The sequence below is a fragment of the Ambystoma mexicanum genome, chromosome 2p (genome assembly GCF_040938575.1).
Source record: "Ambystoma mexicanum isolate Mex_15411 chromosome 2p, UKY_AmexF1_1, whole genome shotgun sequence".
In the NCBI taxonomy this organism is placed as follows: Eukaryota; Metazoa; Chordata; class Amphibia; order Caudata; family Ambystomatidae; genus Ambystoma; species Ambystoma mexicanum.
The window spans coordinates 1,177,476,400-1,177,501,152 of record NC_090923.1 but is presented as its reverse complement, the minus strand read 5'-3'; the positions used below and the strand labels follow the sequence as shown (position 1 = coordinate 1,177,501,152).

The 24,753-nt window shown below is 49.8% G+C and overlaps 1 protein-coding gene across 2 annotated transcripts in view; it reads left to right on the top strand.

Moving 5' to 3' along the window:
* LOC138567291 (three prime repair exonuclease 2-like) overlaps window positions 1-24,753 on the top strand; it is a 77,496-nt gene that overhangs the window by 3,676 nt on the left and 49,067 nt on the right. Inside the window, exon 2 of one of the 2 annotated variants that reach the window (XM_069645346.1) lies at window positions 2,010-2,073. The exons of the other annotated variant lie outside the window; for it this stretch is intronic. The gene's annotated coding sequence lies outside the window, so the exon portion shown is untranslated. The remainder of the gene's footprint in view (window positions 1-2,009; window positions 2,074-24,753) is intronic. 2 annotated transcript variants of the gene reach the window in all.

Below are 24,753 nucleotides of genomic sequence, written 5' to 3'. Positions count from 1 at the left end.
TGACCTGTGCCGGTCGGGGGGTGGGGGTGCATTCTAGTGTTTCGCCCTGGGCACCAAGTTGCCTAGAAACTGCCCTGGTTAATTCTTAGGAGGCAGAGGTCTTTTGCATGTGGTTGGGCCATCTCAGCCGCACGTGCTTCTTAGATTGACTGGATGAGAACAGCTGAGTCGGGTAAGGATAACACCTATTATTCAAGCACTGGAAACTAAAGACAACTCGCCTGCCCAGTAGTGTGCTGTGCGTAGAGTAAATCGTTCTAGTGTAGCACGCTCTGCTGGCGTATCCTTCCTGGGCCTGACGAAGCTTCAAACGGGTGTTGGTGTCTTCTGGCAAAGAAAGTGCCCTGACTAGGGGGCACACAGCTCAGTGGTCCCCCTGGGCCCTGTACACGAAACAAAAACCCGTGCACATCAATTCGTTTCCTTCACATCATTTCCATCCAATATTTCAGGACAGTTAAGAGGCAAAGTTTACAGCAGAATGAGGGAGTTTGGGGTTTTCCCCAGCAACTTGCATTTTAGGAAAATAAATCTGAGGCGGCGGAAAGTTGAAAAAGTGTGGTAGAATATCAACTAGAAAAATGGTAGAGCTTCCACAGATATCGTGGGAGAGAAGGCGGTGTGCACCCAAAGCGGGTCCGACCGCTCATGGCCAAAGTCTCTATGGGCGTCCTGGATCGAGGAGAACCAATGCTTTCATCCGGCCCTCAGACCTGCACTTCCCTTTTTTGGCCGTATTGAGGACCGGTACTCAACGTGGTCAAACGTCCCACACAAAGCATTACCTGGGACAATATTCTCCCTGACATTGGGCAAGATTTAGGGGGGCATTTTCCAATCCCCCAGAAATGAAGAGTAAAAACGTGTGTGCAAGATTTGCGCATTTTTTTAACCTTATTTGTCAGCCAAAGTGATTTTCAATTTCAAGGTATAGTACCAAAATGTCGCCCTCATTTGTGCTCTGCCGCAGTCACTGCGACTTTGGAGGCGCACAAAATGAGGGTGACATTTACTGCGCCCAAGCAGAGCTGGGGTTGCGGGGGGTGTCTGCGCTCTACTTGGGTGCAGTAATGGGGGTCGGGGGTTGCAGCGGTGTTCAAACAAAAAGAAAAGCACCCTGCAGCGTCAGCGCTAACCCACGTTAGTGGGCAGAGCTGACGATGCAGGGATCGCAGAGTGTGGGCGGCACACGCAGAAGTGTGCCGCCCTAAAGCAAAGTGGGGTGCAGGGGTTGGAAGAGGTAATGCTGGCTGGGGAAGCGGGCACAGTGATCGATATGCATTAAATTCCTATGGACTCCGCCAGCTTTTAGCAGCTAGTACAAGCTGGCGGATTCCATAGGAATATAGGGACATGCTTCATGCCATGCAAATGCATGGCAGGGGCAATAACCATGGCACGATGAAGTTAAAAGGACGCGCTGAAGCTCAGGTCTGCCTGCATTTCCATGCATTTGTGCTTTGTGGTGCAAGCAATACCAATGGCATGGGTGGGCCGCTAACACGCCAGTGTTGGGCAGAGAGGCCCTGTCTCTGCAATTAGCAGAGGGAAGACAATGACCCCCTTCACACCAAGGAGGAGGCATGGCATGTTGCCCTCAGTAAAATCTTCAGATCTGCATTTGGGTGATCCGGCTTGAAGCCAATGTGCACATCGAAAACTTTGGCAATTTCATGTATGCAGCCCCCTCCACCCCCCCCCCCCCCCGTGTCCCTTAGCAGGTTCAGGTTTCAGTGGGGATTGTGAGAGTTTATCAATGACTGTTTTCTTTAAGCACCCTACTTTAGTCAAAGATCATAGTTATTCATGTAGTATTAGTTGTCTTTTGCTTCAAAGCCTGCCAACCTTTATACAGTACAATATCGTGCCAAACAGGGCAAAATCAGTCTGTGGTTCATGGAGGTCTTTGAGAGGTGACTGCATTAGGCTGACAGAATAAAATGCCAATCGAAGGACTTACATGTACTGCATTATGTGGAATTGCTAATTATAATGTTGTATTTTGCCAGGGTCCCAAGGCCGAAGCTAGAAAAAGAAGTGACTTCTACAGAGTGAAATATTACTGGAGCAGAGGTAAGTGTGGAGAGAGGCAAATAGAAAGTGAGACAAAAAGAGAACTATGTGACTGGGTGGGTGACAGGTGTGAATTTCATAGAACGGGGTCACAGAGACCCAGCCAAGCCCTGGCTCGAGAGCAGTTTTTGGACCGTATCTGGTCTGAGCCCCAGCCCACTTAAACCCTAGATTGGTGAGTACCTGTTATTTTATACTTGGCATTTGTATAGTGCTCTATATATCATTGGTATGACCTCAAAGCACTGGTAGGTTGAACGCCCTTGGGAACCGTAGTTCTGGTCAGTAGAGAGAGATAATGTCGTAGGGTGCGTGGGTGCACCAGATATGTGTGCAGCTGGTGTAATTGCCGGGTGGTAGCTGCATCCTAGCGTTGAGGTGTGGTGCTGCAGATATCAGTTGGATGTGTGCAGTCTGGTGGGTGGACACCTAGACTGGGATGTGAGCAGCTAGGCCGGAATGTGCTCGGCAAGCTGTATATTAAAAGGGTGATGAGGTGTTTATTGGGACGTATTCGTATGTGAACAGCTAGGCTGAATTAATCAGGGGTATAGCTGTGTTCTAGTTGAATGATGGTGTATAGTAGAGAGTAAGCCTAGTGATGTGATATGATGGTTATCTTTAAAACGCCCGAAACCAGGCACGTGAACGGGATGGCAGCGAACATAGCGACACACAGGCACATAGAGACTGGGGCTGGGTTTACAGCGACAGGGGGGGAATACGGATATATAGCAACAGCATGGGGTACAGGTAGGCAGGGTGCACAGTGATCCACATGTGTGGCATGTTAACATTCACATTCGTATTTCTATCCAGATGCGATTCAGGCCAACTTTCATAGCTCCAGCCAAGCGTGAGACTTGTCAACATCTGCATTTTCATCCAGAAGCAACACAGGCTAGCGTTCACAGTCCTGTCAGGGTCCGGCGCAGGCTAACGTTCACAGTGCCAACTGAGTACTCCATTAATTCCTTCCATTTCCATCCATTTGATCCACTGAATCCTTTTCTTCCATTCCATCCACTCCATCCACTCCACCATTCCATGCACTCTGTTCATTACATCTCTCCACACCATCCATCGATTCCATATACCCACTGCATCCATTCCATCCATTTCTTCCATTTCTTGCATTCGTTTGATCGATCCGCTCCATCCACCCCATCGATTCCGCCCATTCCATCTGCCACATTCATTCCGTCCACTCCGTCCATTCCTTCTACTTCATCCATTCCACCTATTCCATCCACTCTATCCACTCTATCCATTTCATCCATTCCACTCATTCCACCCACTCCATCCATTCCATCTATTCCATCCATTCCATCCATTCCATCCACTCTATCCATTCCATCCACTCTATCCATTCCATCCGCTCCATCCATTCCATCCGCTCTATCCATTTCATCCGCTCTTATCTATTCCATCCGCTGTTATCCATTCCGTCCACTCTATCCATTCCGTCCACTCTATCCATTCCATCCAATCCATCCACTCCATCCACTCCATCCACTCCATCCTATCCTGAGGGTAGGATCAGAGGTCCTTGAACATCTGTTAAAGAGTCTCATTGTCTGTTTAGCCATTGGGTTGTTGGGAGTTCAGACATATCTTTAGGGTTGTCATTGGTGTTATGGAAAGAGCCATGTTTTTAGTTATTTGCGGAATGTCATATAGTCTTGGGTGTGATGGATGTGAGGTGGAAGCGAGTTCCACAGAGTCGGGGCCAATGCTTAGAAAGAGGATCCTCCGATCCTGACGGAGTTGGTGGTTGGGAACTCTAAAAGTAGGGCGGAGCTTGATTTTAGGGTGCGGGGTGGGAGGTCAGGATTTAGCTTGTCTTGCAGGTATAGAGGGCCTTCCTTGTGCACTGCATGATGAGTGATGCACAGAGTTTTGAAAGTTGCCCTTCGTCCAACTGGGAGCCAGTGGAGGGTTCTGAGAGCTGGAGAGGTGTCATCTCTTGGACCCAGGTCTAGTAGCCTTTTAGCAGCAGCGTTTTGTGCACTTTGGAGTTTATTAAGGTGGTATGCCGGGACTCCTAGGTAAAGGGAGTTGGCATAGTCCAGTCTCAACATTACAATGGTTATAACTGCGGCAAGCCTGTTCCGGAAGGAGAGGTAGGGAAAATGCGCCTGAGAATTTTGATATGGTAGTGACAAGATTTAGATACAATTTTGATCTGTTGGGAGAGGGTTAGGCGAGTGTCCATAGTGCATCCAAGTTTTTTTACTGTGACGGAGGGTGTGGGCGGTTGGCCTATGGAAGGCGGCCAAAGCAGTGGACGGGGAGAAGCTCAGTGTTGCCGCACACCATGATTTCGGTTTTAGTGGGGTCTAGGAGGAGGTGGTTTGTAGACATCCAACAGTCGATAACAAGGAGGCAAGCTGTGAGGTCAGGCTGAGGGTTGGAGTCTGAGTTGTGGAGTGTAAGGATGATTTGTGTATCGTCGGCGTAGTTGTAGCACAGGATATTGTGCAGGCAGATGATTCCAGGGAGGGTGGACGTATAGAGGTTGAATAGGAGAGCTGATGGACATGCGCCTTGTGGTGCTCCAGTATTAACTGGGCGAGCAGCCGAGGCAAAAGGGGAGAGGAAGGTTATTTGTTTCCTGTTGTTGAGGAAGAAGGCAATCCATTTGAGAGCGGTTTTCCGGATTCCTTGGGATTGGAGACGGTCAAGTAGGATTGAATGGTTGATTGTGTCAAAAGCTGCAGACGGGTCTAGGAGAATTGGTGCAGCGCATCCTGCAGAGTCTGCAGCGATATTATGATTGTCCCAGATTGAGGCCAGAGTGGTTTTGGTTCCATGTCGTGGTCTGAAGCCTGATTGGGTGGGTTCAAGGAGGTTGTTGGATTCAACAAAGGCGTTTAGTTGGGAGTATGCAGTTCGGTCGATGAGTTTTGCAAGGAATCTGGTGTTCGAGAAGGGACTGTAATTTTTGGGGTCAGGGCGGTCAAGTGATGTTTTTTTTACGAAGAGGCTTGACATGTGCAATTTTGAAGGCATCGGGAAAGATTCCAGAGCTGAGGGAGTCATTTAGGATGGTTCTTGCGTGCTCTCCTGCGCATGTGGATGAGAATATTTCTTTGAGGAGTGAGGCGGGGCAGGGGTCTAGGGGGAACAAGCGGGTTTGCAAGCAGAAAGAAAGTCAAGACATTCTTCTCTGGAGATTGGTTTGCAAGAGTCAAAAGTGGGTAAGGTTGGTGCTGCGGCGGCATGGGGTGGGGGGTGGTTTTTGGGTTGGAGGGCTTTTGGGGTGGGGAGAGGAGGGACAGTCCATTATTAAGGGAAGTCATTCTGTCGAGAGCTGTGGTGTAGAAGTGGAGCGAGAGAGAGTCGCAGAGTGATTGTGATTGGGTAGATTGGGCAGAGGTACAGGTGGGTTTGACGAATTCAGATATGATTCTGTGGAGTTCCTTGCTGCGGTTTCCACAGTTGAGAATCTGATTGTTGTAGTGGGCTTTTTTAGCTTTTCGGATTTCTGCTTTGTAGTTGCGATGGTGCAAGGCGAAGGTGGATCTACTAAGACTGTTTTTTTCTGCTCGCCATTTGCATTCCAGGGATTTATTTAGTTTTTTGGCATTCCTCAGTTCAGGAGTAAACCATTTGGGAAATAGTCCATGGCGTGAGGAGGAGGGGTAAGAGGGGGTGAGCAAAATTAGTGAGTCATTGAGCCATGAGCCAGCCCAACCCCTCCTGAACCCAAGAAGGGCACAGTCTGTGCAGCACGCCCACTATTTAAACAAACATCAGCAAAGGAGATACTTCCCTGACAATGATGCCAAACCTTTGCTCTTCAGAAGAAAACAAATCGAATCCTCACCTCTGGATCTATCAACCTTCTGACTCCTTTTACCAGGCAGCGCCTTGAGGCGATTCAGTTGGTCATGCTGTGCAATAGAAATCAATTCATTTACGCATGCGCAGCTCACTACACCCCTTGAAGATCTCTGTTCAGCTTTGTAAGTAATGATTTTTGATCTTTCATATAAGAAACACCCTCACAGTGATACCTCTCTTGGTGCTTGAGGAATAATACAAACCTCACAAGGACGAAATGCTGAGTTCGGCGAGTCTCCGTTGTTATATGTTAATCTCTGGTGCAAGCCCATAACCGGTTCAGATGCCTTACTGGGACGCAGGTTCAAACACGCGCCATCCAATCCCAGTAGGTTTTTAGGCCGCAGTTTGGATGCTTGATGGTACCTGGGGACTGCCCCGCACGTGTGACCCAGGGCCCGCCTACATCTGGGTACCCAGCCTCTCTGGTGAATATCTCAGCAGAGAGACCAAGGGTTGAATGAGCAGGGACTCCCTGCTCGCCCTTCTGGGCAGGTGGGCCACATTAGTAATAGTGTGAGGAGCTCGCACTGATGGACCAAGTGAGAGGCTTGTTCTCATGGGCAGTGTGGGGACTTTATAATGGTGGACTGTGTGAAGATTGGGCACTGGGCAGTAAGGAGCTACAGTTGACAGGCAGAGCAGAGCGGGCAAAAATGGGGCAGTATGAGAAGCTTGTTCTGGTGGGCAGTGTGACAATCTTGAATTAGTGGGTAGTGTGAGATGTCCAGTCAGCCATTGTGAGAAGAATGAACTTTCGAACACTGTGAAGTGCATGCACGGATTGGCAGCCTTAAAAGCCCCCCTTGGTGGGCAGACTGGGAAGCTGGTTGTTGTGGGCAAAGCATAAAGCTGGCAGAGATAGGCAGTATGAGGAGCTGGCACTGCTGGGCAGGGTGAGGAGCTGGCTCTTTTGAGCAGTGTGAGTAGGGGCACTGCTGGATAGTGTGGGGGATTGCACTGGTAGATATGATATGATCGTTTATTTATATAGCACCTATAATGTGTTTCAAAGCGCTTCAAGGCAAGGGAAAATACAATGATATTCTTACAGGCCATGAACAACAAGAATGTGAAATTAACTATCGTACTCGGCCTGATGACATTTCAGATAGTGCAAGATAGGAAGGAAATGGAAACAGACAGGCGACTACCGTACTAGGCCTGACGACATTTCTGGTATAGCCGGAGATTAACAAGAGGTGAGGGAAAAGGGGAGGAGAAAGGAGGGAGAGGAACAAAACAAGTGACTATTGTACTAGGCCTGATGACATTTCAGATAGTGCTGGGGGGGAGGATTAAAGGGGGGAGGGGAGACAACCATTGGTTGCTATCATACTAAGTCCAGGAACAATTCTGATAGAGCAAGTGCCTATAAAAAAGCAAAGGGGGGCATGAAGAGAGAGGGAGAAGGGAGAGGAGGAGAAAACAGAGAATAAAACAGTAAGAAAATATATATAAAATGCAGGTCAACCTTGAAGCTGTATTTCAGTGAGGTTCCAATACATCTGAACTTCAAAACTGCAATGTTCAGCCAGTGGGTCTGCATCAATGTTCTCATCTGAGGCTGTTCCTGGTAGTGTGAGTAGCTGGCACTGGTGTGTAGTGTGGGCAGTTGGCACTGGTGGACAGGGTGAGGAGCTGGCACCACTAGTGGACTGTGTGAGAAGCTGGCAACTGGTTGGCAGGGTAAGAAGCCAGCACTGGTGGGCAGGATGAGGTCCTGACACTGGTGGGTAGTGTGACGGTATGGCACTGGTGAGTAGTATGAGTAGCTGGAATTGGTGGGCAGGGTGAGAAGCCAGTACTGGTGGGCTGGGTGTGGACCTGCCACTGGTAGATAGTGTGAGGGAATGGCACTGGTGGGCAGGGTGAGAAGCTGGCACTGGTGGGCGGGATAAGAAGCCGGCACTAGTAGGCAGGATGACGAGCCAGTACTTGTGGGCAGGGTGAAAAGCGGGCACTTGTGGGCAGTGTGAGAAGCTGGCACTGGTGGGTAGTGTGAGAAGCTGGCACTTGAAGGCAGGATAAGAAGCTGGCACTAGTAGGGGCAGGATAAGGAGCCAGTACTTGGGGACAGGGTGACAAGCAGACACCGGTGGGCAGTGTGGTGTGAGAAGTTGGCACTGGTGGGCAGTGTGAGAAGCTGCCACTGGTGGGCAGGGTGAGAAGCTGGTACTGGTGGGCAGGGTAAGAAGCTGGCACCTGTGAGTAGAGTAGGAGTTGGCACTTGTGAATAAGGCGATGAGCTTTGTTTGGGTGAACCGTCCAATGACCCTCTATATTCCCCCATCCACATGTGCACATGGAACTTTGACACCTGATATTATAATACATCTTGCATGAGTTGTGTCATATTCTTTACTTTCCACTCTATTATTTTCACTCTTTTTTAAATGATTTTTGTTTCCAACATACTTAGCCTTAATGTAGTCCCTATTCATGTCTGCATCCCACTGAAGAACATCCATCCATAGTTATTTCAATCATTCTCAACACACATGTGTTTTAATTCTCCATTTCTTGTAAGGGGTCACTTTCTACTAAGGCTCGACCTATTTAGTGTCGTGCTCATCCCTTGCATGTATGCATGCATGAAGGGCTGGGGTTTACACAGCACACTCCCTGCAAGCAAGCAGTGAAGCGCTGCATGAAAAAGGCGAGAAGGCAGGGTGAGAAGGAGAGGAGGGGTTAATGAGGGGAGGGGTAAGAGGTGGTAGAAGGATGCCAGGGGGCGATGAGGTGTTTCTTGAGAGGTTCACAGAGTGAAGGGGTAAATGGTGCTATGTGGAGCTCAAGGGGTGATTAGATGTTCCTTCAGAGGGTCATAGTGGGGGCTAAGTGGTGCTAGGATGAGGTCAAGCGGGGGTGAGCTGTTCCTCAAGAGGGCCATGGAGGCTAGGGGTAAGAGGTGCTATGAGGAGGTCGAAGGGTGATGAGATGCCTTGAGGGGGTCCTGGAGGCTAGGGGTAAGAGGTGCTGGGAGGAGGTCAAAGGGTGGTGAGATGTTCCTTGAGAGGATCACAGAGGGGAGGGGTAGGAAGTGTTGGGAGGAGGTCAAGGGGTGATGAGATGCCTTGAGAGGGTTATGGAGGGGAGGGGTAGGAGGTGCTGGGAGGAGGTCAAAGGGTGATGAGATGTTACTTGAGAGGGTCACAGAGGGGAGGGGTGGGAAGTGTTGGGAGGAGGTCCAAGGGGTGATGAGATGTTCCTTGAGAGGGTCACAGAGGGGAGGGATGGGCAGTGTTGGGAGGAGGTCAAGGGGTGGTGAGAAGTTCCTTGAGAGGGTCACAGAGGGGAAGGGTAGGAAGTGTTGGTAGGAGGTCAAGGGGCGATGAGATGTTCCTTGAGAGGGTCACAGAGGGTAGGGGTAGGAGGTGCTAGGAGAAGATCATGGGGCGGTGAGATGTTCCTTGAGAGGGTCATGGAGGCTAAGGGTAAGAGTTGCTAGGAGGAGGTCAGGGGGTGAAGAGATGCCTTAAGGGGGTCACGGAGGGTGGGGGAGGAGGTGTTGGGAGGAGGTCAAGGGGTGATGAGATGTTCCTTGGGAGGGTCACAGAGGGGAGGGGTAGGAGGTGCTGGGAGGAGGTCACGGGGCAGTGAGATGTTCCTTGAGAGGGTCACAGAGGGGAGGGGAAGGAAATGTTGGGAGGAGGTCAAGGGCGATGAGATGTTCCTTGAGAGGGTCATGGAGGCTAATGGCAAGAGGTGCTAGGAGGAGGTCAGGGGGAGAAGAGATGCCTTGAGAGGGTCACGGAGGAGAGGGTAGGAGGTGCTGGGAGGAGGTCAAGGGGTGATGAGATGTTCCTTGAGAGGGTCACAGAGGGGAGGGGTGGGCAGTGTTGGGAGGAGGTCAAGGGGTGATGAGATGTTCCTTGAGAGGGTCACAGAGGATAGGGGTAGGATGTGCTAGGAGAAGATCATGGGGCGGTGAGATGTTCCTTGAGAGGGTCATGGAGGCTAAGGGTAAGAGTTGCTAGGAGGAGGTCAGGGGGTGAAGAGATGCCTTAAGGGGGTCACGGAGGGTGGGGGAGGAGGTGCTGGGAGGAGGTCAAGGGGTGATGAGATGTTCCTTGGGAGGGTCACAGAGGGGAGGGGTAGGAGGTGCTGGGAGGAGGTCACGGGGCAGTGAGATGTTCCTTGAGAGGGTCACAGAGGGGAGGGGTGGGCAGTGTTGGGAGGAGGTCAAGGGGTGATGAGATGTTCCTTGAGAGGGTCACAGAGGATAGGGGTAGGATGTGCTGGGAGGAGGTCAAGGGGCAATGAGGTGTTCCTTGAGAAGGTCACATAGGGGAGGGGTAGGAGGTGCTGGGAGGAGGTCAAGAGGTGGTGAGATGTTCCTTGAGAGGGTCACAGAGGGGAGGGGTAGGAGGTGCTTGGAGGAGGTCAAAGGGTGATGAGATGTTCCTTGAGAGGGTCACAGAGGGTAGGGGTAGAAGGTGCTAGGAGGAGGTCAAAGGGTGATGAGATGTTACTTGAGAGGGTCACAGAGGGGAGGGGTGGGAAGTGTTGGGAGGAGGTCAAGGTTGGTGAGAACTTCCTTGAGAGGGTCACAGAGGGGAAGGGTAGGAAGTGTTGGTAGGAGGTCAAGGGGCGATGAGATGTTTCTTGAGAGGGTCACAGAGGGGAGGGGTAGGAGGTGCTGGGAGGAGGTCATGGGGTGGTGAGATGTTCCTTGAGAGGGTCACAGAGGGGAGGGGAAGGAAATGTTGGGAGGTCAAGGGGCGATGAGATGTTCCTTGAGAGGGTCATGGAGGCTAATGGTAAGAGGTGCTAGGAGGAGGTCAGGGGGTGAAGAGATGCCTTGAGAGGGTCACGGAGGAGAAGGTAGGAGATGCTGGGAGGAGGTCAAGGGGTGATGAGATGTTCCTTCAGAGGGTCACAGAGGGGAGGGGTGGGCAGTGTTGGGAGGAGGTCAAGGGGTGATGAGATTGTCCTTGAGAGGGTCACAAAGGGTAGGGGTAGGAGGTGCTGGGAGGAGGTCAAGAGGTGATGAGATGTTCCTTGAGAGGTTCACAGAGGGGAGGGGTAGGAGGTGCTGGGAGGATGTCAAAGGGTGATGAGATGTTCCTTGAGAGGGTCACAGAGGGGAGGGGTAGAAGGTGCTAGGAGGAGATCATGGGGCGATGAAATGTTCCTTGAGAGGGTCATGGAGGCTAAGGGTAAGAGGTGTTGGGAGGGGGTCAAGGGGTGAAGAGATGCCTTGAGAGGGTCACGGAGGGGAGGGGTAGGAGGTGCTGGGAGGAGGTCAAGAGGTGATGAGATGTTACTTGAGAGTGTCACAGAGGGGAGGGGTAGGAGGTACTGGGAGGAGGTCAATAGGTGAGATGTTCCTTGAGAGGGTCACAGAGGGGAGGAGTAAGAGGCTCTAGGACAGGCTTGTCCAACCTTTTTGAACGTGGGGCCGAAGCATTAACTGTTTGTCACCCAAAGCAGTATATTAAAAAGCAATATTGTGTGACTTTTGACACAATAGCATCACAGGCAGTGATGCACCATGCAGTCCCAAAGATAGTATTTGGTGTCAGGGGCAGTATCTAAGGGAGCCCCTCCATCAAATGATCCGACGTCAGTTGCTGTTGATTTTTTTCAGTGTGTATGTGTTCATATTTTCCTGAAATAGTGGGGGCAACTGAGCGTAGTGAGGGAGCTATAAGGACCTAGGAAGGGTTTGGGGCATTCCCCCTCCAAGAATTATTTTTCAAATATGGGGTTGAAATGGTGCATTTTACAGCAGAAAAACTGACCAAAAAGCCATAAGTTTATAATCAGTTCTGAAGGGGAACATGAAAATTCCATATCACCAACTGCAGACAAGAACATTTTACAACATACCACATTTTAATGATCAATGTGTCCACAGTGTAAGACAGCACTGTCACTGATGTAACATATTGGCATGCTGGTTGTGCCCAAAATATGCCTCTGTAGCAACATGTCTATTCTGGCTGTTCCCAATTTAGGCCAACATTGTCCTTTACAAAGCATGATTGATGCTGCCTGAGCATATGCAGTGCGCCCAATCCATATGCCAGCTTACCTCTGTAATAACCATTCATTAGTTCTGTGTTAATGAGTGATGCTGCCTGTGCAGTATGCCCAATACATATGCCAGCTTACCTCTGTAATACACATTCATGACTTCTGTGTTAGTGACTGATGCTACCTGTGCAGTGTTGTCCCCAATACATCTGGCAGTTTATCTCTGTAATACACATTCATGACTTCTGCGTTAATGATTGATGCTGCCTGTGCAGTGTTGTGCCCAATACATATGGCAGCTTATCTCTGTAGTACACATTCATTACTTCTGTGGTAATGATTGATGCTGCATGTGCAGTGTGCCCAATACATATGCCAGCTTATCTCTGTAATACACATTCATTACCTCTGTGGTAATGATTGATGCTGCCTGTGCAGTGTTGTGCCCAATACATATGGCAGCTTATCTCTGTAATACACAGTCATTACTTATGCGTTAATGATTGATGCTGCCTGTGCAGTGTTGTGCCCAATACATATGGCAGCTTATCTCTGTAGTACACATTCATTACTTCTGTGGTAATGATTGATGCTGCCTGTGCAGTGTGCCCAATACATATGGCAGCTTATCTCTGTAATACACAGTCATTACTTATGTGTTAATGATTGATGCTGCCTGTGCAGTGTGCCCAATACATATGGCAGCTTATCTCTGTAATACACATTCATTACTTCTGTGGTAATGATTGATGCTACCTGTGCAGTGTTGCGCCCAATACATATGCCAGCTTATCTCTGTAATACACATTCATTACCTCTGTGGTAATGATTGATGCTGCCTGTGCAATGTTGTGCCCAAAACATATGGCAGCTTATCTCTGTAATACACAGTCATTACTTATGTGTTAATGATTGATGCTGCCTGTGCAGTGTGCCCAAAACATATGGCAGCGTATCTCTGTAATACACATTCATTACTTCTGTGTTAATGAAAGAAACATAATCCAATTCAACAGATAAAATGGGGAAAAGCGATCACCCAAAGGTGAACCTAAATAAAGAAACGCAATGTGAGCACAATCTTTAAGAATGAAGAACTAGACATGGCCGGGTGCCCTCCTCTCCTGGGACCTAGGGGTGGCCCGTGCGCCGGTACTCGGATCACTCCAGCTGAGCTGAGGGCCATGTTGTAGGAACCAGGGAGGGAATTGACCTCATGGTGGCTGCTGTAAAGACCACAGTGCCTTGGATCTGGTGGGCTACGGTGTTATGCGCTCTGAAGATTCACTCCCGCGGGTGGCCTTCCTCCGACATGGGCACCGGCACCTCCCAAGGGCAGTTTTGCCTCGTCCAGGTTAGCACTTGTCAGTTGCAAAAACAAAAACTGGATAGAGCCCCAGGCATTTTACCCGCTGGGCTGCTTTTCCGTGTGTGGGTGGCGTGATTGTGTTGCCTAGCTATTTTGGCAAGGAATTAATTCCCACATGTGGTAAAATCATGTGGGAATTCATTCCTTTTGTGATGCAATTTGAACACTACCCAAGGGGGAGGTTTTTTTAAAAAAATGATGCAAATTGTACCCTCCCTCCGGAGGCGGAATGTTCAAACATTAAGGCAGCCCACGCTGCTTTTGAGCCTTCGAGATACTGCTGGCCAGATACTTGTGTTTCGGTGTATCTGGCCAGCAGTATCTCGGAGGTTCAAAAGCACTGCATGCCGCAAACAAACGTCGGAAAATATGGCAGGCAGTACTTCCCACTATAGGAGGCAAGGAGAATTAGGCCTCGGGGTGCACCGCACATAGCACTGTGAACCTGGGCTGGGCTGAGCTGCTGGCTCACGCAGGCTCTGTCCTGGGCTCGGCAATGCAGATGTATGAAGGTGGCTCTGTGTGCCCGTCACTACACCCACACACATTACGTTATTATAATTTCCATGCAAGGCAGTTATTTTTTTTATTTATTTACACTACTACAACATGCCTTGCATGGTAACAGTATATCCATTGGCTGTTTCTCAGCCAATGGAAATTGTAATGTGTGTGGACTACAATTCCTATCCTGAAACTGCAGCCACAACGCACGCTGCATATAAAATAAATACAAAATGTACAAAAGTAACCCTAATGCTTTGTGCTCTTGGGCTTCGAGGGCCACATGTTGGACAACCCTGCTGTAGGAGGTCGAGTGATGGGGTGTTCCTTGGGACGGTCATCGTGGGGATGGGTAAGAGGTGCTGGGAGGAGGTCAAGGGGTGGTGAGATGTTCCTTGGCGGGGTCATGGAGGGGAGGAGCAAGAGGTCAAGTGATAAGGTGTTCCTTGGGGCGGTCGCCTTGGGGATGGGTAAGAGGTGCTGGGAGGAGGTCAAGGGTGGAAGTCAAGGGTGGAAGAGATTCCCTGATGAGTAAGTTCTTCAGCCCTTCTTTAAGCACAGGAGAGAGGGGGCCAGCCTGATGTCCATCAGGCTGGCCCCCTGCGCCTAGAAACACTTGTGTACAGGCGCATTATAAATGCCACATCATTTCATATCATATCAGTGTGCTTGTTTGGGGTTTCTTATATTCTAGTCTGTGGATGTTGTCTTCTGGTGCTGGTGCGTTGGTGCTGTGGAGGCTTCCAGAAATGCAGAGCTGTACAGCCAGGTAGGATTAAGCGTTGGTGTTGTGGCCTCAAAGGACGACAGGACGCCCAAGGTGGTTGCAACTGCTTTTATTCAATAACAGAAGTGGATAGCAATAGTCCAGGAGATGGGACAGGGCGGGTACTCACAGTCTTGGCTGGGCTTCCCAGTTAACCTCACTGGAAGCGGGTGTGCAGTAGACTGCACGCTGTGTACTTCCAGGGCCCCCAGGAGGGCTCCTGTGGCATTGGACTTACGCCCTGGAAGTGAGCTGGTATTGACTTGGGCCTTCAGTCACATTGGCCCCTCATAAGGAGCAGCGCTGTCCAGACCGACTTGTCTGGCGCTCCACCAGCCTCCTACTGGCACCAAGAGTTCCCGCTCGCGGAGCGCGGGTCTGCGAGATCACGTTGGGCTGAAATCTCGTGAGACCGCACTCCCGTGATCACGTGATGTCCCCACACACCCCCCTTGCTGGAAAAGAGGACAGAGGGTCATCCCATGACGAAGTCTGCAAACCTGCTGGGTTTTCTTTTCTCCCTTTATGGTCTGCCCTGGTCTAAGCGTGGAGTAGGGTTGTGGGGGTACTCCTGGGGAGGTACAGGTGATTCGGATCCTCCTTGTCTTGCTTTTCACTGCAGCTCTCTGAGTGGAGCGGGGGAGCTGCTGCTTGAGGACTCACTGCAGTAGGGTGGCTCCGGGGCATCCCTTTCTGGCTGGCAGGGACTTTCAGGTGGCTCTGGAGGGTCTTGGTCTTCTCCGGTTTCCCAAGGTGGCTGTACGCAAGGTTCTTTGCGGCGGTACATGGCCACCCTTTCTAGGTTCCATTTTCTTCCCTCGCTGGTGCAGATGTGGTTTGGCCCTTTGGCTGCGACTTCTATGGGACTGATGTACGTGGAGCCTGTCACTGTGTCCTTTTGGGGAAGCTGTATCTTGACCAGGTCGCCTTTGTTGACTGATGTGCGACGGGCAGCCCACCGCATGTCTCCTTGTGTCCTCATGGCTTCCTTGCTCCGCTGCATGCGGAAGACTACGTCTTCCATGTCCACTTCTTCGTCAGCTCTCACTTGCTGGATCCACGGTGGTACCAGTTTGGATGCTGCCCTTCTCCCCCTCAGCAGTTGGAAAGGTGACACGCCGGTGACAGGGTTTGGAGTGATGCAGTGGGCTGCGACGGCCTCTTTGACCGTCTTGTATGGGTCCAAGCCCGAGGCATTCGCAAGTTGCAGCGTCCCTTTGATGAAGCGGTTTGCCCGCTCGACCAGGCCATTGGCCTGAGGATGGTAGAGACTTGCTCTTCGCTGTTGGATGTTGTGTTTGAGAAATGTTTCCATTTCACGAGAGGTAAACTGGACCCCATTGTCCGTCACAATTTCTTTGGGTAGGCCCTTGCGCTGGAATATGGTCTTCTGGGAATGTAGTCCCAGGGGCGTTTTGTTTCAGGAGCCTGGACATGCAGTCCGCTTGTGCGTTTCTCCAGCCCGCAATGTGGGCTATTTCATACGTGTATTCTTGGAGTTTTGCGGCAATTCTGGCCAGTCTCGGGGTGGCAGTCTTGATGCTACCTGGGCTCAACATGTGGATGAGGGGCTTGTGGTCGGTTACCAGCCTAAACTTCGTGCCCCAAACATACGACCTGAAGTAGTCGACGGCCCAGGCACACGCCAACATTTCTTTCTTCACGGTGGAGTTATTCTTCTCTGCTGGCGACAGAGGCTTGGATGCAAAAGCCGCAATGTTTTCAGTGTCGCCCTTTCTCTGGGTCAGGGTGGCCCCCAATCCGTATGCGCTGGCATCCGTGGTGATGCAGGTGTCCCTTTCGGGGTTAAAGGGCTTTAGGGACGGTGCGTGCAGAATTCTGCGTTTGATTTCAGAGAAGGCCCCGTCTTGCTATGTGCCCCAAGAGTTGGTTGCCCCTTTCTTCAAGAGATCCCTCATGGGGGACGTGGTTTCAGAGAACCTAGGGACGAACTTCGCGTAGTACTCCGCTAGGCCCAGAAATGAGCGGAGTTCCTCTCTGGACTTCGGAGCTGGGGCATCCGCTATGGCCTCCATCAGGTTTTTCTTGGGGCTCACTTCTTTGCTCGAGATGCAGTAACCTAGGTATTCTACTTTCCTGACTCGGAAGATGCATTTCTCGTGGCGAAGATGAACTCCTGCTTCCTGAAGCCTGCTTAGGACTGCCTTGAGTGCCTGGTCATGAGTCTCGTTGTCTCTGGCATATACGAGGATGTTTTTCTGAAAGAATGAGACGTCTGTGAGGTCCTTGAGGAGGGCATTCATCATCCTTTGGAATGCTGATGCTGCCGAGCACAGCCAAAACGGCATGCGGGTTTATTGAAAGGTGCCAAAAGGAGTGATGAAAGCAGTTAGGGGGCGCGAAGACTTGTGCAACGGAATCTGGTGATAAGCGTCACGCATGTCAAGCTTTGAAAAAATGGTTGTTTCCTTCATCATCAAGACAATTTTGCTGATACTGGGGAGCGGGAAGCTATCGGTAATGACCTCTAGGTTTAGACTCCGCAAGTCGATGCATATTCTGAGGTCGCTGCTGGACTTTTTTTTTACTAGAACCACCGGACTCAGCCACTCTGAGGATTCCACGGTCTCAATGGTCCCTTCTTCGACCATCTTTTGAAGATGGGCCTCTAACGCCGGTCTTGCTGTCGCGGGCACCGACCTGACCTTGTGTTTCACAGGTACAGCATTTGGTTTCAGCCGAATCTTGTGAACAAAGTCTTTCACTTTCCCCGGTTTCTCGGAAAACAGGCTTGGGAACATCTCCTTGAAGTTTAGCGCTGCTCCTGAGGAGACCATGAGTACCTGTTCCGGAGTGCTGGGGTCTAGTTTGATGCTGAGTCTGTGTTGGTCGTCCCACCCAAGCACAGCCGGCCCTCTGGTCGAGAAGTACACTTTGGAGTTGGTAGACCTCCCCTTGAATTCAATTTGGGCCCTGATGTAGCCCAGTAGGTCAATGGTTGCGCGACCGAACACTGTCGGTTTTTGTCGGGTCGATCTGGTCTCCACTTTGTCCTTCCCCATCATCTCCTTGTATGTGTCTATTGGAAGGATGGTGAGGTCCGAACCTGAGTCCGCCATGATGCGTGTTTCCATCCCCTCGACTTTAATGGTGCAGTGGGGCTTTTTCCTCCTGGCGTGAAGAGCGTGACCATGACGACCATCGGTCTGTCCTGTGACTCGTCCTCATCGCTTGAAGCACGGTCGCCATCGACGCGGGAAGCTGTCTTTTCCCACCACGTGCATGCAGGAGCCACGTGACCAATGCGCCCACACTTCGAGCATTCCTTGTTTCTGGCGGGGCAGTCACAATCGTTCGCCATGTGTTTGGTGCTGGCACACCTGTAGCATTTGGGAAAATCCCTTTGCTTGGGGCCCTTTTCCCTGGGGCTGTCGCGGGACCACCTTTCTTTGCACCCTCTCTATTGCAGCGCCGTCAACTCGGGTGCGGGTGAATGGCTTCCCGCCTCCTTGCACCTGCTGGAGGTTTCTTCTTCCGCCCTGGCGATTTGGACAGCCTTGTCGAGGGTTACCTCCTTTTCTTGTATGAGCTTGTTTTGTACTTTTCTAGAGATTGTGTGGACGACCAGCATGTCGCAGATGACCTGTTCCATGTTTTCACCGAAAGCGCATAAGGACGCCAGCTCTCTCATCCGGGTGATGTAGTCGTCCACGGGTTCGCTCCCTTCTTGTTTGCGGGTGTAAAACCTCAGCCTGTGTAAGCCTATGTTCTCCTTGTTGGTGAACCGCTTTCCAATACGACGGATCGCCTCTTTGTAAACGTTGTCGTCGTCGTCGTCGTCCACTGGTATGGCTGACAAACTGGCAAAAATGCGCTGCCCTTCGACTCCCATTGCGTTCAGCAGCATCGCCTTCTTCTTGGCGGGGGCGTATCCTGTGCCACCTACAGCCTCAAGGTACGTGGACAAAAGTGGCTCCCACTGCATCCACGGAATTGCCGCAGTCCCGGGCAAGGGGAGAAATGCCGGGCGCTGTGTGGCGCCTTGCATGGTGGGCCGTGGGTATTCAGGTATCCTCGTCGCCAGTTATGTTGTGACCTCAAAGGACGACAGGACGCCCAAGGTAGTTGCAACTGCTTTTATTCAATAACAGAACGCGGGTAGCAATAGTCCAGGAGATGGGACAGGGCGGGTACTCACAGTCTTGGCTGGGCTTCCCAGTTAACCTCACTGGAAGCAGGTGTGCAGTAGACTGCACGCTGTGTACTTCCAGGGCCTCCAGGAGGCCTCCTGTGGCATTGGACTTACGCCCTGGAAGTGAGCTGGTATTGACTTGGGCCTTCAGTCACATTGGCCCCTCATAAGGAGCAGCGCTGTCCAGAACGACCTGTCTGGCGCTACATCAGCCTCCTACTGGCACCAAGAGTTCCCGCTCGCGGAGTGCGGGTCCACGAGATCACGTTGGGCCGAGATCTCGCGAGACCGTGCTCCCGCGATCATGTGATGTCCCCACAGTTGGCCTTGCCGTCTACGTGATCCAGACATCTTTAACGGTTGATGCAGGCTTTGGGAGGTACCCCTCGGAAGGGAGGGGTGCGGCGGTGATGTGGTCATGTTCCTTCAGTCCTTTGACGAGATGGGCTGCAACATGCTGGACAGCTTTCAGGGGCCAGGGCTCTGGCCCGAGAATCTTTGTCGCCAGCCAAGCAGTAACAGGTTTTCCGAATGAGTGACAGCAGTCACCAAGCTGTTTGGCGTTTCTTTACGACCTAGGTTTTGCCGTAAAGGTTACTTTTCTTCATGCACAAACAGAGATAGTAGAACTGTAACAAAAAAGTAATGGGTCTATGGCGCGGGCGTCAGCATCGCGGAAGTACGCAGCAACCCACGTGTTGAGCAGAACGGCGGGGGCGTGGCTGGAAGATGGCCAAGTGGATGGGACAAAGAACAAGTAGTGCTTTTGAATAGTTTTTTATTTTGTTCTCTGGTCAAACTAATATCCAGTTAGATATAACTCATGAGGGCTTTGAGAGGATTCCCGCCTGCAAATGTCCTTCATTCTAGATAAAGTGTAGGCAATGCGGCCATTTACTTCTGTTTCATTGTCAACCCCAATGTGACACGTGATATTGTACACATGTTTGCCTTTCTTGTAATTTATGATCTTTGGAGTGTCATGAAAACTAGCGGTACTGCGACGGCTGTGAAGTTTCCATTTTTTAACCCCTTTACTCCGGGCATAACATTGTCTCGGGCACCAATGAAAAGTGGCTCTCAGTTGCGAATGGCACTTCAATCCTTTTGTGACAAGACTGTTTGAAGAGTAACCAAGGGAGAGTTTTTTTTGATAAAATGTGATGCACAGTTTGCATTTTAAAGAATATTAATTCAGAAGCACTAGTGAAAACGATTAGCTGCATGGTGAATTAACTTATAAAACTGGGCCACATTTGCCCAAAAAGTGGCTTACTTTGACCCAAAAAACGGGCCCACATCAGCATTTTGCGTTTTTGGTTCGGCCATTGCCCTATTTCCATATAGGCCAGGCCAACCCTGATCAAACCCACTCGATTGCAAAGGACGTGGACGAGCCTGTGCTTGTGGCACCTTCAGGAACAGGTCGTATCGCTTTTCGGCAGTGTTTTTTGATGTTGCCATGTCTAAGTGGTTAATGTAGCACAATACGTTTCTCCAATCTGCCTCTTTCTCTGCACAGGCTCTGGGAGATGCTGTCGGAGAAAGACACATGTACACAGCTTTGATTGAGCAAAAAACTAGAAAGGGGGCATACATCCAAGGCACACGCCCTTTGGCCAACAGGGTGCTGCTCAGGACTTTAAGACTAAAAATCCAGATCGCTGCACACACAAAGTGATGATATGTGCTTCTCCACTTGTACACAATATTACTTTAAGCAGATTCCTTGCAGCCCCATTCGTAGCCACACAGGTGCTTAGAAAGCAGCATCTAACAAGGCCTTACACATTTTTTTTGCTGCTCACCAGCTCAGCAGAAAGCCACGTGACGTGATTAGCCTCAAAGAGCCTGTCCAGTAAAAAGAAAGGGAATGCTTAAAACTGCAAAAGGAACAGCTCAGGGCCAGTGAAAGTGGTTGTAAAATGTAGTGGAACAATTAACTGCAAACAGCCAAACTAGTAGAACTCGGTTCCTGTTAGTTCCTGCTCACTTTGACCTCTGTGTATAAATAAAACGAAGTGTGTTGCAATGCTTCTGTTGGATGGAATGATTCGGCTCCCATGGATGTTGAGGGTTTATTTCGACACTTGCCGCACCACTCATATGACCAGGTGTTTTTTAGAGAGGATTTTTCTTCTGTTTATTTTTTGGTCGGTGTTGAAAGCAGACCACACAATTCAGTTCTCCTTTTTTTGAAAACAAGAAACAAGTACTTCTTTCTTTTTTGTTTGTTTCACTCATTTCACAACCATTCCTGGCCCTTCAAAAGTGGAACCAATCCGATACACAGCCACGTCCCTGCCTTTAAATTATTTAGCGCTTCTAAAGGTTTGTTAATTTGACAAACTCGGCTAGGAATTTAGCTAAGGAGAAACGATGTTCGTGTTTCCCAGTCAGCAGCTTTTCCTAAGCATCCTTTCAAGTTCGAGCAGGGCTTACATCGAGGGACCACGTGGGGGGACGGCATTCACCCACTTTTTTGAGAGGGCAGACGCCGCCCCACTCACGTGTTTAAGACATTTAAAATCAAATAATTACCAGGCTACAGAGCCGGGCAGAAATAGAATGCTGGCCTTATTCCTCTGAAACCACACACTTTACCACAAGACCAGGGGAACAGCCCCTTCTACGCTCTGACATGTCTTATATTGACAATCGAGCAAAGGATGGGTAACCTCTTCCTCGCTGACAGAGAGGAAGCAACACGTATAATAAGGACATAGATCGTGTCAGTGGGATAAACAAAACAAAAAAACAAAGGAAAAGCCCCAGGTACTAAATCACAGATCAAACCAAGCATGAATCTACTGGAAAAATATCATCGTTCTATTTCAATTTTATCATATAAAAAATACATATTAAGCCTCTTCTGAGCTCATATCTAATATAAGCATATTACTTGTGAAGATAAAGTGCATGATCAAACACATTGCTTATGTAAAAACAAGACGGTCTAACCAGTCAAGGCTAACTTAACGCTGCCGAACTATCTGAACACCAGTGGGGTGAATGGGGATCACCCAAAAGGGGGCCAGAAGTTACAGAAGCAGTTACAGAATTACAACCTTAGAAAGGATCACACATCTATAGTGAATCAGTGATCATTTCCTCAAGAACTAGTAAAGGGGGGCCGACATCTTCCTATGCGGGACATGTTTTGTTACACGCTCTTAGATGTAAAAGGTACGTGCATGTTATACTTGGGCAGCAAGGTAATTTGAAAATCTGTTCTTGTGGAACTTGCTTTTTGTCGTGTGTGTTTTTGTCACTAGTGAAAGACAAGCTAAATGAAATGTGCCTGCTCGGCTGTGACGCCCTGTGACATCACTTCCCAATACACGTCAGAGTCCCCCCACTTTTTTTTTAAGGACTAGAGCCCTGAGTTCGAGTATTGTCTTCCAACCAAACCGGTTTGACACATTTCCTTAGTAAGGAGTAACGTTTCTTACATGTAATTAAGTAATGCTTGGCCGATTTCCCAGTTCTTTGGTTGTCCATGGTTGTCCATGGTATCATGGATAAGCACATCGCTGACTTTTGTCTGTGGCATTTTCGACCACGGCATGTCCATGATTGTCTGCCATTGGTTTTGATCCATAAAATCATGGCTCTGGTTGGCTTATTGTTGGCCAAGATTCTTAATACTGTTGCTGATTGTTAAACCAGTAAACAGGTTCCTAAGAAGTACAGGCCAACATGCACGTCTCCTCGCACTCTCACTAAGGGATGTCGTGCGCTGCTCCCTCCAGCTTTGCACCACTTCTTGTTTCCAAGAGAAGGCAGGAAGCGGTGTCGGAGAGGAGGACACTTCTTCGTCCTACCAGGATTGAGGCAGATCAACAAAGAGCAGCCCCCATGTGATTCAGAAGATGCTGTAACAGGTTCGGACTTCTACAGAAGGAAGGCTATACAAGAATTCCTTTAAGTCCGTCGATATCATAGAGTGGGTCCAGTGATCATTTAGGCAATAAGCCCTGAGCTAGGGGGGCATTACTGCGTCAGGTAATGCTTCAGAGGCCCATACCTGATGCGGTAATGCCCCCGGCGAGGGGCTTATTGCCATTAGTACCCCGGCCCGTTAGACCAGGGTACTAATGTTGTTTTTTTTTTCAGTTGCGAGACGCGTCGCGTTTCACAGATGAAAAATAAAACAACTTTTATTTTTTAAATGGCCACTGCAAACTGGGAGACGTAGTCCGTTGTCCCTTTCCATGGCGGCCTTGGAGAGATTCGGTGAGAGTGCAAATGGCCGCCAGACACATTTTGGCACTGAGCCACTTTTGCTTGAACATATGACACTAAGGGAATAGTGAAGAGACCCACACGCTTAAATATTTGTGGAAAAACGATTTTGTTAGGCCTGAGTTTTAATAACAAATGACAGGTTAATGTAAAGCGCTCAGTGCCTCCAGAATTATTTAGGGCCTTATACGGTAAAATAGCTGACCCCCTGTTCACAACCGTCCCTCTTTAAGAAAAATCAGTGCTTCAGGCCCACCGTGTCAAGGCTCCACAATGCCAGTACTGAGTCTGAGCGTTAAGGAGGGGCGTGTTATTCTTCTGCAGAGGATCTGGGGCTGGTCCCATGCCCGTTTAGGCCCAGACATTAGGCTGCATTAGATAGCAAGCCCTGGCCATTTCCTGTCCTAAGGACCTGGGCATGGACGTCATTTGGGGGTCGCCAGGGGTCGCACCTGGGACCCCTGAGGTCTCCCTTGCTACCCCTAAAAAAAAGAAGATTCAAGATTCTCCTGGGCTGTGGCCAGTGCCATGTGGCACTTTGATTCTGGAGTGGCTGGAATTTCTGTTGAGGCCTCTTAAAAAAACATAGGGTTCCACAAGTGTAACACTTTGAGCAGTGACCCTAAATAAGAAAGAATAGGAATAACAAAGAATGTGTCTTTCCGGAATTCTATACACTAATTGCTAGAGTTATTAAAGGGGTGAAAGGTCGTGTTCTATCTCTTCCCATGATGTCACTTCGGGGTGGGGTCAAATGACATCACTTCCTGTGATGTCATCAGAGGTCAAGGGCCATGTGATGTCACTTCCGCTGCCCATAGCATTTTGGTGAAATGACGTCCCTGGACCTGGGGCCATACGTCTAATTTTCACTCAATATTCCCTGTGGGCTCTCAACTGTTTAGCACGACATGAGAACCAGAGGGACTGCCATGTGACCTAAGGGTTGATGCCCCTGATTGGCTATTTTCCCGTGCACTCGATCCGTAGCCTCCAAAGCTGCATAAATGGCAAAGAGAAATAGGTCCACACCAATGTGGAGTGTGGGACTGCTCCCGCGGAGAGACACGACACCCAGACACTTTGCGATCAATCAGACCGGGGTGAATAGCACTAACACTGGCCCCTTTGCAGAAGTTGCTCACAGAGAGAATGAGATTATGTAGGATGTTTTAACCACCTTGTGAGACGAAGCCATATGCTACACAACCCTCAAAATGAGTTCACACCAATGGAGTTCTTCCAGGAGCAGCTCCTTTGCCAACTGGTGTGCTTCTCAGAGCCGCCGAGAAATGTCCCCTCCCCCAGGAGGTTATCCGCCCCCAATGAATTATCACAAAGTCTGGCTTTGGCGTATAAAGCATATGTGGGCCGTTAAAGAATTGTATTTAAAGGCTAGATTGCGCGCAGGCGGGCCTATCCTTTAAAACTTGCCAATTCCCACCTGCCTATTGCTTTTGGACCCACCTTTGATCAGAGCAGTGCAGTGAATGCTGCTGCACCTCTTCTAAATCAACTATTGTTGTCATAGCCACTCTTTCTCAAGATCTAGAAATAACGTGTACTCAATGAGGCGACATCTTGATGTGTGAACATTGAGCAGTCTACTTCCGGTCTTAACTTGAGGAGTGGCTGAAGAAGGCACACCAAGCAGATGAAGCCATCAGTCGTACTTTTTAAAGTAACTGAATTGTCTTTTTGTCATTGCTCAGTTTTTGACCTTCTGATTTCTCCCGAGTAGCCCCAGTGTTGGAAACTGTGGGATCAAAACCAGCAACTGGGAGCGGGGCGGCTCAGGGTGCTCAGGGGAGGTGG